This window comes from Manis javanica, chromosome 7, assembly GCF_040802235.1.
Source record: "Manis javanica isolate MJ-LG chromosome 7, MJ_LKY, whole genome shotgun sequence".
NCBI lineage: Eukaryota > Metazoa > Chordata > Mammalia > Pholidota > Manidae > Manis > Manis javanica.
Genome location: NC_133162.1, coordinates 6,282,379 through 6,297,147, shown reverse-complemented (window position 1 = coordinate 6,297,147; position 14,769 = coordinate 6,282,379). Strand labels below are relative to the sequence as shown.

The 14,769-nt window shown below is 51.0% G+C and overlaps 1 long non-coding RNA gene across 2 annotated transcripts; it reads right to left on the bottom strand.

The window, feature by feature from the left end:
* Nucleotides 1-1,893: 1,893 nt before the first annotated feature.
* On the bottom strand, nucleotides 1,894-10,772 carry LOC118971066 (uncharacterized). 2 transcript variants are annotated; one of them, XR_005059334.2, is made up of 4 exons: nucleotides 8,435-8,734; nucleotides 7,808-7,940; nucleotides 6,896-7,110; nucleotides 1,894-6,645 (listed from the first exon to the last, which is right to left on the bottom strand). It is a non-coding gene; the product is annotated as an uncharacterized lncRNA (long non-coding RNA). The 2 variants fall into 2 exon arrangements; XR_012132966.1 differs by lacking the exon at nucleotides 8,435-8,734 and adding an exon at nucleotides 10,418-10,772 and having other exon boundaries at nucleotides 1,895-6,645.
* Between the last annotated feature and the right edge of the window lie 3,997 nt (nucleotides 10,773-14,769).

Here is a 14,769-nt window from a genome sequence, read left to right as displayed (position 1 = left end):
CTTCCAGAACTGTGAGAAAAACAATGTCTATTGCTTAAGCCTCCCCATCTGTGGTATTTTGTTATGGCAGCCGGAGCTGACTAAGACACCTAGTACAGTAAACACTTCTCCTTTCTTTATCATTGTCTCCCCTTCGGGAATGTAAACTCCACAAAGCAAGGGCGTTGTCCATCTTGTTCCGTGATGAATCCCAAGCTCCTGGAACAGTGCCTGACACATCATTAAAATATATGTTGGACAAAGAAAAAAAATCTCACTTGTAAAGTGGGACATCAAGATACTGATGAAAATATCAGCAAACTGAATCAAGCAATTATTTGAAATAAAAATAACGGCATCAAGACTAGGTAGTATTTATCTCAGGAATGCAAGAATGGTTTAACGTGAGAAAATGTGCTGGTGTACCTGCTCGGGGCTGCATAATGCCCCCTCCTCCCGAGGAACCTGTGAGCGTGTTACGGACGAGAGACAGAGATTAGAAGCTGCACCACCGCTGGCTGGCTTTGAAGACAGAGGGAGTGGATTTCTAAGGAACTTGGGCAGCTGGTAGAAGCTGGAAAAGAAGAGGCTACAGATTCTCCCCTACAGCCTCTAGGAGGAAGCAGCCCTGCCCACGCCATGATTTTTAAGATTTCTGACCTCCAGAATGGTGAGATAACAGGTATGTGTTGTCTAAAGCCACTAAGTTTGTGGTGATTTGTTAGAGCAGCAATAGTAAACAGTAGCTTAATGATCAGGTTCAAGAGACCAAATCATCTCAGTGGATGCGGAGAGAGGGCTCAGCCGCCTGCACAGGACGTGGGCACCGCCTGCACGCAATGTGGGCAGAGCGGCCCTCAGCACTCCCGGCAAGGACAGGGGGCCCTTGTTTTGGGGCACTGATCCACGTGCAGCTGAGTGTAAATGCTGACCTGGGTCCACGGACTCCCATGCATCTGGGCTGAAACCTTGGTTCATGACACAGCTGAGTAAATTTGCACAAGTGACACAATTTCTCCTATTTTCTCCCATGTAAAGAATAGTCCTCATGGGACTGCATGAGGTGGCCCAGGAAACGCTGCTGGCACTGCGCGCACTCAGTGGCTGTGAGCTGCCTGCCTGGGGATAGAGCCCTGCAGGGTAGGGGAGTGACCCCCTCACACTGGTACTTCTCTGTCACCCAGAACTGCAAAGCGCTGAACCTCCCAGCTTCCTGTGCCACCCAGTTTGGGTGGGTGTCTGGCGCCCAGGCGCGGGCTGACCCTGCTTCCCTCCAGCCTGGTGAGTCGGTTCATCGTGCTGCTCCGTGAGCTCCCTCTGGAGCCCGATCGCCTCCCCAGGCTTTGGGCCACCTGCAAGCTGGATTCCAGCCTCCTGAGCAGCGTCAGCAGAACACGTGGATTTCCGACTCCTCCCATGTGCAGTTGTTTGCCATGCTGTCCAGCCTGTCTTTGAGATCCTAAGGCCAATTATAATCCAACACTGACAATAACAATGAGCGCTGTTTGAGGTCACGGTCCAGGGCGGGCCCTGGCTGTCACTTATCATAAGCTCTCAGCCACCCTGTCGTGTAGCAACAGTGGAGGTAACCAGATCACACGGGCTAAATTAGCCTGTCACTTGGGTGACACCCAGGCCAGTGCTCTTTCCACCTTCACCCCTGCCCAGGTCTGGGTTTGCACAGCTCAGCAGCCAGTTCACCCAGGCCTACAGGCAGTGGGTCCTTGGGGAAGTCCATGCTTCAGGCCCATGGCAAGGCCACCTCTCCCAACCAGCAGAGCCCAGACGCTAAGCATCCATCCCTGAACTGCCGCTGGTTTTGTCTTGAGAAAAATGAACCCAGAAAGTACGTTCCTGCCATTCTCAACTTCTCCTTTAACTCTGCATTTCACTGATGAGTAGATTTTATTGATTTTTTTTACTTGGAAGTTTTTAGAAACCCAGCAGATTGATTATAGGAAATCAAAGCCACTCAGAGAGAGTTAGTGAGCCCTGTTTTATCACAGGCCAGGCTCAGAATTGTTTCAACAATAACCTACTTTACCTGCATTAAAATATACCTTTTTGCCCTCATTTGAGGAGTATAACAATGAAGCAAAACTGAAGGAACAAAACAGCAGCAGACTCACAGACTCCAAGAAAGGACTAGTGGTTCCCACAGGGGAGGGGTAGGGGAGGGAGAAGGGGACTGAGGGGTATTATGTTTAGGACACATGGTGTGGGGGATCGTGGGGAAAACACTGTAGCACAGAGAAGGCACATAGTGGATCTGTGGCACCTTGCTGCACTGATGGACAGCGACTGCATTGGGGTGTGGGGTGGGGACTTGATAATATGGCTGAATGTAGTAACCACATTGTTTTTTCATGTGAAACCTTAATAAGAGTGTATATCAATAATACCTTAATAAAAGATTTTAAAAAATAAAATAAAATATACCTTTTTGGTAGAAGAATGACTAATATTGAGGAGCCTTGCAATTTCCATACCATTGTTGGAACCCCTAATCCAAAATTATGTCTTTAATGCTAATGATCAATCCATGAACAGTAACTGTGAAGCAGAATTGAGGTTGGCCAGATCAACCACGTTTCCTCCAGTGGGAAATCCCTGTGGGGTCTTATCTTGGAGGCATCACCGTGTCCCCTTCCCATGCACTCTCCCTTTGTTTGCTACCTGAAAAATCACTCATGAAATGGTTGAAATGTGTCCTCATCTTGGATTTTTACTCTTAAAAAATAGGGGGAAATTTATCCCATTACAAATGTAACCAGGTGTAAGAAAATTTGGAAAATGGAAAAAAAAAACCAAACCTCATAATCCTGACAAAATGAAACAACTGACGGTTCATCGCAGATGTCCACACCGCGAGCCTTGTAGATGTTAAGACGGAAAGTCTTCTCAGTGTGGAGCGGTGGGGAATCACTTCCGTGGCTTTGGGACTGCCTGAGGGCCTCTGATACACAGGGGGCAGGCCACCATGCCTTCCCCAGCAGGGCAGCTTTCTGTTGCGTGTGCATGTCCGTGTGGGCGTGTATGCGTGTGTGTTCTCCCCTGCCTTCTTTCTGCTGGTGCCATTCGTATTTATTTCTGATTCCAAGTCTTGATTTTCTGCATTTCCTTCCTGGTGAAGTTCTTTAAGAGATGAGTCTTTCATGATCTGTGCTCTCCGATCCCACACATGCAACAGAAAATGGATAAATAGCAAATAGAAACTGCCAGTCTGCTTGGGACAGTGGGCCCAAGCGCACGCCGAGGTTCACCCACACCCAGGCCATGCACCTCACCGGACAGAAGCATTTCACCACCTCAAACAACTTGCTAATGAATTCTGAGATGAAATCTCCCGAGTTTGTGCAAATACCATTTTGTAGCCCAGTATTTCGGGAAAGCCACTGGTCAGAGACTCCGAAAGTCTAAGGGTTCTAGTTATGATCTTTCGCAAGTGGCTTGCCCTCCCATCTGTAAATGTGAGAAGTCTCCAAGGCCCTCTTGGTGGAGGGTGGGGGGGAGAGGGGGATGCAGGCTTCCCTGGCTCCCTGGCCACCACAGCCCTCCTCTAAAGGAGCTGTGACGGGGACACCCCCACTCCCAGCTCCACCCTGTCCTGGACTCTAGGACCTGGACCTGTGCTGTCCTAAGGCAGGAGGGATGTCTGAAGCTTCAGGCCCTCGTTCTGGGCTTTGCCATGAGATCTGGCCCTGACGTCCCAGCCCAGTGCAGGGAACTGGGCTTGAGTCCAATTTATTTAGGCAGCAAACACAAACGGGCCCTGCTCAGAGCTGGGCGCTGCTCCAGGATGCACAGGAGCAGCGCTCTTCCTACACCGAGCAGCTGTGGGGAGGTAGACAGACAGCACAGCACGTCCTCATGCCTGCCGCCGCCTGTGCCCAGCCCAGCAAGAGGACCTGTCTGGGTCCCTGGACCTGAACCTGGACCTGGCCTGCACCTGTGACCTGCCTGGTCACCACCCACCACCTGCACTCACGCCCTCCTTTGCACCCTTCCTCCTCGGGGATTTTTGAGTTCTGCCCTGAGCCTGGGTCTGGGGGCCTGAGGCCAGGATTTCTAAGAGCTCCCCGCTCCCGGCCTCACCGGTGTGGGCTGCGTCCTCCTCCTGAGATGCCAGCACTCAGGCTAGGCCTCCCGCATACCCACAGCCTCCAGGGCAGATGAACAACGGATCATTTTTTAGCCTTAGTATGCTGCCATGTGATATTTAGGCATCCTTATTTTTATTTGCTAATCTGGCCACCCCACCCAAGGTAGACCAATCAAATTCTCTCCTGCAGGGCCTTGAACCTACAGTTCAGCATAATATCTTCAGGTGACAGTGGGGCAGCTGGATCCCCCAGGTAGAGAAAGAAGGGAGGGATCTGATCTGCAAATGGAGGGAAGGAAGCAGAAGGCGGTAAGAGGCAGTACCTTCCTCTCTCGACATTTCCTGACCACGGGCCAGATTCCTGGCTTCACATGACCTACGATGCTCTAGTACGCTTATCATTAATTCCCCTCCTCAGGTGAGGGGCCCAGCCAGCATGTCCTAGGTGAACCCCTGTCCTCGGAACCTGGGCTGACCAGCTAGTGTGCATGAGGTTGTGTTTGATGCTTCTGGCCCCATACACCATGATGTCCCATTCCACACAGATCCCCTCTCCCCTCACCCGACACCTGCACTCACATCCTGTCTGCCCCACCTCCCAGGTCTATGTCAGCTCCATCTTCTCCGCCTCCCATGGCCACCGCCCTGCTCTGGCAGCAGCATGTCTTGCCTGGATCATTGCCATGGCTTCCTAATGATTTTTCTCGCCTCCCTTGTTCTCTACCCAGCAGCCAGAGCACCTGTCCTCAAACATAAACCTGACCTGCTGTCCCACCCCCTGTTTGGTTTTTCCCTAGAGATCTCTGTGGAGTCGGGCAGCCTCTCCTCTTCCCTTGCCATCCACCCACCCCATCCTCTACTCAGCCACACCGGCTGGCTTCCATGTCCTCCGTCTGAATCTCTCACCACAGGGCTTTTACACATGCTGCACTGCCTGTCCCCTTCACCTCTCTCTTTCCCAGCCCCTGGGATTCAGCTTGGGGTCCCCAGCCTGCTCTGACTCCCTCCCCCACTCCTAGCCGGTGTGACAGTTGCTCCTGCACTGGGCTTACTGTGCCCCGTGGTCCCTGGACCAGCAGCAGTCCTGGGAAGGCATTAGAAATGTAAATTCTCAGGCCCTGTACACTTCCCTGAGTCAGAAACCCTGGTTGGGGCCCAGCAAGCAGTGTTTCAGCTAGCCCTCGGGTGGGTCCGATGCTGGCTAATGTCTGAGAATCACTGCTGTATTGTCATTGCATGTCTTCTTGTTTGAAATGAATGGTTTGAAAGCCTTGAGAAGATTAGAAGGACCAAAGTATCTTCATCAGCTAATGGCATGTAATTGATTCTTGGTGGACGTTTGCGGGTGGAAGGAAAGGAGGGAAGGGAGGGAAACTAGAAGGAAGGAAGAAGGCAGGGAGGGAAGCAGGTAGCCACAGTCCTGCTCACAGCACACTCTGTCTTTCTGCCCCTCCGAGTCCTTCTGGACACAGCCACCCCCATTCTGGCACTTTCCCATCTCTCTCCTGTGCGCTGTAAGGTTGGGCACAGCGCCCGTGCGGGACACAGGCTCTGGAAACCAGTCATCCTGGTTCAGAAGCATCGGCAGGAGTTGCCCAGCCACCAGTGGGCCCCTTGCATTCTCATGTGGAGCTGGGCGCCCAAGGAGACCCACGGTTGCCCACATGGTTGAGGATGGTGTTGGAGCTCGCCGGCAGGAAGGGACCATAACTGCTGTCCCTGAATGCAAAGGCTGCTTCAGAGTGTGTGTCCAGGCGCGTCTTCTGTCTCCCACACCCCTTCTGTTCTCCGTGGGAGTCAGCTTGGGCACGCACTGACCATGGCCCTGGACAGGGAATCCTTAACGCCTACTCCTGGCCTCCACTCGCCAGGCTGTCCTGAATCAAAGAGTCTCTCGTTGCCCTGCCAGGCCTGAGTTGTCACCAGCTTAACAGAGTGGCCAAGAGCCACAGGGGTCCATGAGAAGTGACCCACCTTGGGGGGTGGAAAGGGGGCTGGTCTCTGACACAGAAGCTTATGGAGAGTATCCCCTCCCTCACTCAGTGAGAAGGAAGCAGAGGCCGGGCTCAGGCCAGTTTTCCCAAAGAAAGAACTCGGAGGACATGTGGAGATCATTTGTTCTCAGGCAAAGGGTCTTTCCTACAGAAGTAGCCGTAGCCACCTTCAAACTGGCAGATACAACATTCTGGTCCTAACCACAGCTCCCCCTTCCCCACAGAAACAGTGGGACCCTCGGGCAGGACGCCAGGTCTACGGGGTCTCCATCGAAAGGGAGAAGTACCATGTGTGTCCTCAGGACGCTCCCACCACCTTCGCAGCTCAGAGCCTTCGGGTCACTCACCTGAGCTGCCATTATGACCTCAGACCAGCAAAGCTCCTCAACGCTTTCAAAGCCTGGATCCCACCCAGTCCTGCCCAGCATCCTGGGAAGCACGGACTTCAAAAGACCCAGCAATCAACGGGAAGACTGAGACTCAGAGAGGACAGGGCTCTTGGCTGGGAAGGGAAGGAGCAGCGAGGGGCTCCAGTCTTCAGATGCTGCTGCCCGATCGGACGAGGGAAAACTATAAAAGAAAACAGGAAAGCCTGTGTAGAGAAGGCCCTGATGCAGCTGGTCCAAGTACGACAAGGTGGCAGAGGCTTTTCCAAGCTTCCAAATCCTTTCAGCATGTGGGAAGGAGGCAGAGGGGGCCAGAAAGAGTCCAAACACAGGACTGCTTGCTGGTTATTTTCTGCGTGGGTTTCAGACCACTTGACACCCAAGGGCCAGTCCCCCATCCCCTCTCTGAGCTAGGCTACAGCAGACTGGCTCACCTGCAGGTACATGATCAAGGGGGAGCCCGTCCACAGGCTGCCCGGTAACTTAGGACCTGTGTGGTCTGCTTGATAAGATAAATAAGTCAAGCCAGGCCAGTCCAATTCCTTTCTCTAGAAGTCAGCAAGCAAAAACTCAGCGGGGATTCAACGAGAGTTTGTGGAGAGAGGCCTGGGAGCTTGTGATGGGCCTGGTGTGGCTGATGACCGGGAACCTGGGGAGAGAAGAGGGACATGTGGGCAGATGCAAGGAGAAACGGAGAGGTGAAGAGGGACATGTGGGCAGATGCAAGGAGAAACGGAGAGGTGAAGAGGGACATGTGGGCAGATGCAAGCAGAAACGGAGAGGTGTTCAGGAAGGACCGCATGGCCGGCCTGCATTGGCCCCACGCCCATGAGAACCAGTCTACTGGAAACCTGGATTCCTGAGCCATCTCGGCAGCACTTAGAGTGGGCCTCGCTTTACTTAAGCTACCGAGGCTGAGTTTCTATCCCTATTAAATTATTTAAAATCAGAGACAAAGAAGCGCTCAGGTCTAACTCATATTCCTCATCTGTGGAAACCGAGGACCACCAGGTCCTCAACCAGGAATCCACGGTTCCCATGCCACCCAGAGTCATTAGCAAAGAACTTGCCCAGGCCGCCTGGTGATATGCCAGGGTCCCAGGCAGACCCCGATGGCAATGGCCTTTGAGTTAGGGAGCTGGAGAAGCAATACATCGGCTCCCCTTTTTAAGCTAAACACAAATCATTCTGTTTCTAAATAAAACCTCAGGGAGAGACCAGACATCTCTTGGCATCTCGTTAGCATTTGAAGGGTACATAGAGGCCGGTCTATGAAAAAGTAGGAAGGGTTGATTTTGTCACTGTGACATACTGAATACCACGGCCCATTTCTGTCTGGGGCTTACCTGAAGCTGTGCTGAGCCAGCAAGAGGAATCGTTGAAGAACACGATGTGTTTGCCAGTCCGGTTTCAGTTTAGCTTTCCCGTTTGGCTAGAGGAGCTGGCAAGTGTAAGTGCTGATTCGGTTTGGCTCTCTGACTGAAACAGAAGAATTGGGAAAATTAAACATATTGGTGAAATCTAAGCATACTCTATTAATGCCCACATCCTAACTAATATTTTGAGTTTAATTTTCAGTTAGTAATAATAGTTCACATTTATTGTATGCTTACTATGTGCAAGGAACTTTAAATTCATAATCACATTTAATTTTCACAGTAACCCTAGGATACAAGTATATTCTTATAGAAACAGAGTAATTATGATATGGGTCCCTCCCGGGAGATTGCCCAACATGCACAGCAGGGGGTGGCCATGCCAGGTTCCAACTCAGAGGCCTGCTCTCTCTCAACGTTTTGGCCACATCCCCCTGGAAAGGTTAGCTAAGGAAACAGATGACTGGTTGTTTGTTGGAGGTACAGACAGGGAAGATAATTCAGGAATCTGTAATTGCTCATCCCTGCTGGGGGATATTAGCTAGACATTAGCTGTGACACGTGAATCATGACATTTGTTTCCGGCTGAGTTATTACCTATGCACAATGGTGCTTGCCAGCTTGCCAGCTTGGTTTAGGAAATGCTGGGAAACGATGGTCCTCACTGCTTCCAGTTGCTCCCCACTGTCCGTGGCTCAACCAGGAATCCACTGTTCCCACGTCACCTAGAGTTATTAGCAGGCAGCCCCTGACCTTAGTCCTACGTTGGTAGAGTGAACTGTGACCCCCTGGGACAGTTTTAGAGATGTTGATATGTTCCAGGCCATGAACTCTTCAGATACCTTCTGGGAACACTGAATTGCAGATCTTCGGAGGGCAGATGCTCAGCAAGCCTTGATGAAATGTGTCAGGGTCACCTCACCTTCACCCTGGCCTGGGGCTCCAGGGCCGCAACTGACCTCAGAGAGCTTCCCTTGTCCCTGCTCTTGCTGCTGTGTGGGAGACCTGGGGCTGCCCTCGCTACCCTCAAGGGGAGCTGACAGATTCCTCAGGAGATCCCGGGGCTGCTGTGGGCAGAGAGGAAAGGCCTGCCCAGGAGCAGCCCCTCACTGCTGGGCAAGTCACTGCCCCTCTGTGCTTCAGCCTCCTTATGCCAAAAAGAAGGGGTGACGGTGGTCTGAGGAGGAGAGGGTTTGACTGTGACTGAGAGAGGCAGAGACCCAGCTCTGGTTACTTGCGGGAGTTACTTGCGGGGGGGGGTTACAGTGCCTGTCCCCTGGCAGTCTTCCGCCAAGTTGCCACCCCATGTAGGAAGACGCAAGGCCTTCATCATGAAATTTGCAAAGAACACTGTCATTCCTGTGCTTTAAAATCTGTGAAGGGCTTTTCATCTATTCAAAATAACTGCAGCTCCCAGTCCACCTGTCCCCCATCCGGGTCTGTGTCCCAGCCTGGGAGGAGTTCCTTCCTCCCCACATCAGGCCCTTGGTCTTCCTGCCCCTTCTCATGCTGCTCCCTCCTATTTGCCCTTTAGGAGTCAGCGTGAAGCCCCCACCTCTGGAAGCCCCTCTTCCTGGAATCCATATGCGCTTCTTGTGTGCATCCCAGCAGGGCACTGTCACTCTGACTTGTATTTGAGTCATTCATTCATTCATCAGACACGCTCTGAGTGCCGGCTCTCCACTGGAGAGAGATGCTCAACAGACCACCAGTTAGAAATGGAGGGGGCAGGCAGTGCCCAGGCTGGGACAGAAGGCACAAGCCTGGAGGTGATGAATAAGCCACCTGTATCCCAAACTCCCCATCCAGTTATTTTACTCTTGTTTATATTTCCATGCTATATAGAATCTCATTCCATTTTTTTTAAAATTCACATTTGTATCCTTTCCATGGGGAATACCTATTAAAAATATACCACACATATGTGGTTCAAATGAGGTACTGCTGTGGAGGGTGGCAATTAAAGGCCACCTGGATGTCCTGCGGGTCGAGGGTCCCCATTTCCTGCCCACAGGCCCATCTGGTGCTGCACACACAGCAAACAGGTGAATGTCCCGTGGCCCAAGGCGCAGAAAAGGGGCAGAATGGCTAGGGACAACTTCTCCAGGGCAGGCACCCCAAAACGGGAAAGGCCTAGCGCCTTCCCGTTCTCAGTCCTGCTCCTCCGAGCACAATGCTTCACATAAAAGTACAGAAAGAGGGTTTCCCCCTGCCAGGCGGTTTGCACTGTAATTTCTCCAACATCCAGGAACCTGATGCTCCCATCCCCCAGGCCAGAAACCTGGGAGGGTGATTCACAGGAAAGCTCTGGGGCTCCCTGCCCCCTTCCCCCGTCCGTCCCCCCATGACCCCCTCCATCCCGCCGCCCCCACCACCGGGTGCCCCACCCTCCGCCGGCCCCGTGCGCCCCACTCCACGCGCGCTCTTCCGCGCTCCGCACGCCGCCCCGCAGGCCCTCCGCCCGCTCCCGGCGGCCCCCCCACGCCCCCACCACCCCTGCCAGCCGTCCGGTCCTCTTCTCCTTTAACACGGCCCCAGCTTTATGAACACTTAGTCTGGAGAGCGTGCCATCGTTCTTACCTCTAAAATGTTGGCACGGGGCTCGTGGCAGGATTTGGGGACCTGCCTGTTGGTGGTCTGAAGGCAGCCGCCGTGGAGGCCGTCAGGACAGCCTTGGTTTCCTGCCTGCAGGGAGGGGAGAGTCCCCGCCACCCCCCCACCCCCAGGCCCGAGGTGCTGCCCCACCCGGGACTGCCCGGGGGCAGGGCCCTCGGGGCGCCAACCGCCCGGTGTGTGCAGCGCGGGACTCGGCTGGGGGGGCAGAGGCCGGCGGGGCGGACTCCACACTGGCTGGACCCGGGGCTCGGGGAGGCTGCGCCCCCGCCTCCTTCTTGCTCTGTTCAGGCCCTGCGCGCAGAAGGCCTGTGCTGGTGAAGGAGGGCAAGGGAACAGGGTCAGAGTTGGTGGGAGGAGGGCCTGCAGACACGTGTCCCCTAAGGCCAATGGGGTCTCCCTGGTGGGGTGAGGAGACGCTGGGAGCAGCCGGGGCCTCGCCCAGGCCGGGCAGCCTGCTCCCGGGGCTGCCACCCCGCCTCCCCTGCTCCCCTTTTCATTTTTCTTCTCAGACAGAGGGTAAATACTGAGGTCAAGATCATGTCTTCGAGTTCATCCCAGTATCCGGTATAGTGCAGTGATGTGTAAGTGCTTAATGCATGTTTTCTTGAATGAGAAAAAAGAACAAGTGAATGAAGGAATGAATGAAGGCAACTGGGGACCCGAGATTGGTCTAGGTTTAGATTGAGTTACAGAGAATCTTTCCACCTTTCTCCATATTTATCAAAGCCAACTTAGTGGGTTTTCAAGATAAGATGCATTCAATTCATTCAACTACCAAGCTTTTATCTAGCGCCTGCTATATCTCGTTTTTGTACTTGGGAGCCCTGAGGGAACTTCCTATCTGACAACATTCTTAAACTCTATCAGAGCTCGAAACTCAATTTCTAGAATCCCAACAGACATAACCAGGGGTGGGAAAGAGACAGCCCTTCTGACTGAGTACCCTTGTAGGATTTTTTTCCCCCTCTAGTGAAATGTATTCAAGAATGACAAGATGTCAATAGATTCCTAAGTTTTCAAATATCTCTTTGAAGAATCAAACCCTGGGCTACATCTTCCTGTCTGTCTAAACAGGTAATTATACTTGGTGTATTAAAGTCTTATATCTTTGACCTATCCAGTGCACAAAAAACAGTTTAACCTTTAAACCAAGTCATGCACACCATTTTACTCCTAGAAAGATGAATTTATGTTATTCCGTCAAATCAGTATCAACCTGACCTTTAAGCACATCGGTGTTTCTTGGAAAAATATTATGGCTGGGATGCCTACCGAGGTAAACAATATTAGCTGCTCCGACCCAGTGTTGAGCCACGCTGCGCGTAGGCCTATCAGAATGAGGGGCTGGGAGGCAGCGGGGCCCAGAGCTCTTCTGACAAACTCCACAGGATATGCAGAACAATGTAAATGCTCCAGAGTTGGCAGATATATTTCTATATTACTGTTTCAGAGACAACAGCCAAGGTGAATCATTTCCCACCACCTACCATTCCAAATTATTTCAAATTCTGAAGGGACCCTATTTATTTCATTGGTAGCTAGCAATTTACTTAGCTGAAGATCATTATATTTATATGTCTGTGAAATCCTCACAATAATTACACATTTGAGCTATCTCAGATGTGCTATGCGTATTCTCATTAGTCGTATACTTGGAAGGATATTATCACATTTTTGTAACAACCTTCTCAACGTACATGTAAAGCGCCCAATTGGATGTGAACTTTGATTCTCATGGCTTTCTTACATATCAGATTTATCAAACAGCAGGACAGCCTGCATTCACATGCAAATGCTTACAGAATGCTGGGAAATTGTCTTAATTTCTCTTTTCTCAAGATCACATCAGTACAGCAGCCCTGGAAGATATTGTATTGGGCAGCAGGGAGAACAAACCTAGCTGAGATCTAAAATTACTTCAGGAGCTTACCAAAAAGTTCCATAACGGGAAATATTTATAAGGCAGTATGCTGCTTTCCCAGCCATAACGTCACTGAAAGATCAGGATGATCAAGGCATTTGAAATTGCCAGTGTTCTCAAGCAAGTGTCCCCGGGTTGAATTCTCTGGACAGCGTTCATGAGGCTGGTTGGTCTATCTGAAAGGTCTATTTTGTCATTTTAAAGTCAGAGATTATTGGAGGGAACAGACCCCCTGGTGGTTTTGCGCCTGTCTGCCTTCCGCATGTTTACTTTAGGAGGGTCCACTATTCTATAAACGAAGTGATTCTCAGACCATCTCTAATACTGATGGCAAATGACTGTGATAGGAGACTCTCCCTCCTGAGCAATGATTCCAAGGGAACGGGGCCATTCATGTGCCAGAGAACATTATAAGAACCACTGAGCTCAGGACCGGCGTGCGGGATGGGGGCTTGGAGGGGCTTCTACGGCATGTCCAGTGGTTTACCAGAGCACATGATTTTGTACACCCACTGTGTTTTCATGTGACCCCCACACTAGATGGTAAAGTCCATGGACTGTGTCTGCTGGTGTTCACCTTCACATTGTCAGTGCCTAGAATAGTGCCTAGCACACAGTGGGTGCTCCATAAAGTTATTGAACATCGAGGTGTGAGTGAGGGAATTATCTGGACCAACTCTACGCCTTTAGCCTTTAGATGGGATGCTAGAGTATCTCATATTGCCCCCCTCTGAAGCTGAGAAATTATGTGACTTAAAAAAAAATATCAGGTGTGCTTAAAGTCAGAGTCTCTAGACCCACTAGGCCTCTGTCACATTCCTCCATTCATTGAACAGAGATTTAATGAGCACCTGCTATGTGCCAGGAACATGCCGAGCACAGGAGCAGCAACCATGAGCAAGTCTCACGGATCCGGCCCTCACAGAGCTTCTAGTCTAAGGGAAAACAGATGCTTAGCAAGAGCTCCCAAGAGAGGACCTTCACAGAGCCAGGGGAACAGAAACTGAATGAGCCCACAGGAGAGCACAGAATGTGGTCCTGGTTAGTATTTCTGTGCGACAAACTACTCCAAAGCTTGGTGGCTTAGTAGGGGACTTTGTGGAATGATGGGAAGATTCTGCATCTCGGTTGTGATGGTGGCTCATGACCATACATCTGTCAAAACTCAGCAAACTATACACCAAAAAAAAGGTGATTTTACTTATTCTAAGTTCTTCTTAAGAAGTTGACTTTAAAAACTAAAAAAAAAAAAAAAAAAATAGCGAAAACTAAATTTCAGAGGCTGAAAACAGCAACCACAGATTTTCCTCACCAATACTGTGGGATGAGAATCCGGGCTGGACAAAGCTTGTCCCTCCTCCACAAAGCCAGGGGCATCGGCTACAAGGACCCACAGACTGGATGTGCCTAAGCGGCTAGAGGCCCAGATCTCTGGGAGACTATGTCCTGGGCTCTGGGCTGGCGACTGGAAGACTAGAACACCTCTCGTACCACCTCCATCCCGGCCTCTCTGTGACTCTCATTGAGTGCCTACTGTATGCCAGGCTCTGCTGTGGACATGTGGTATACAGCAGTTATCATAATAGACAAGTATCCTTGCCCATTGGAGCTGACACTCCAGAGATGCAAGAAAGACAATCAATATTATAAATAAGCAACTTAATAGTCTGTTAGAGGTAACAGGGTATGTTAGAGGAATAAAAGCTTTAAGCAAGGTAAGTGGGGAAGGGCAGGACAGGAGGGGCTATTCTGTGTGAATGGCACCTGCTGAGTTGCACAGCTAATGCTCCTGGTATTTTGTCTTTGCCAGCGTTATGGTGTAAATGGTGTTTTGTTGCAGTTTCAGTTACATTTTCCTGGTTCCTGGGGGGCTGAGCATCTCTTCACATGTGCGGGAGACAGCTAGCTAGTCTCCAGTCTGCATGCAGCCTCTTTTTTGGGGGTACAGCCTCACTGCATTTTCCAGCCTCCCAGGCATTTAGCTGTAGCCTCCAACCAATAGAATGTCAGCTGTAGCATCTCCACCACTTCCAAGTCAGTGATAAAAACCTCTTTTCTTCTTCCAGCTGCCCAGTTCCTAGGGAAACTTTGAAAGACACCTTCTGAAGATGGCAGAGCCTCCAGCAGCCTAGGACCCTGCAAGGCTGTGAGGACCAGAAACTTACGCCTCCCCTTACCAGCCTAGAACGTTTGTCCTTTTTATATGAGCAAGAAATAAAGTTCTACTGTGAGGTCTGTATGCACAGCAGCAAACCCATCCTAATATGCTTATTGTTCATTTGTTTTCTCTGTTCTGAGGATTATCTGCTCAAACCTTTGCCAAGCTTAGTATGGGGTTATTTACTCTTTTCTGTTTACCTGTAGGAGTCCTTTATATCCTTGCTATTCAAAGTGT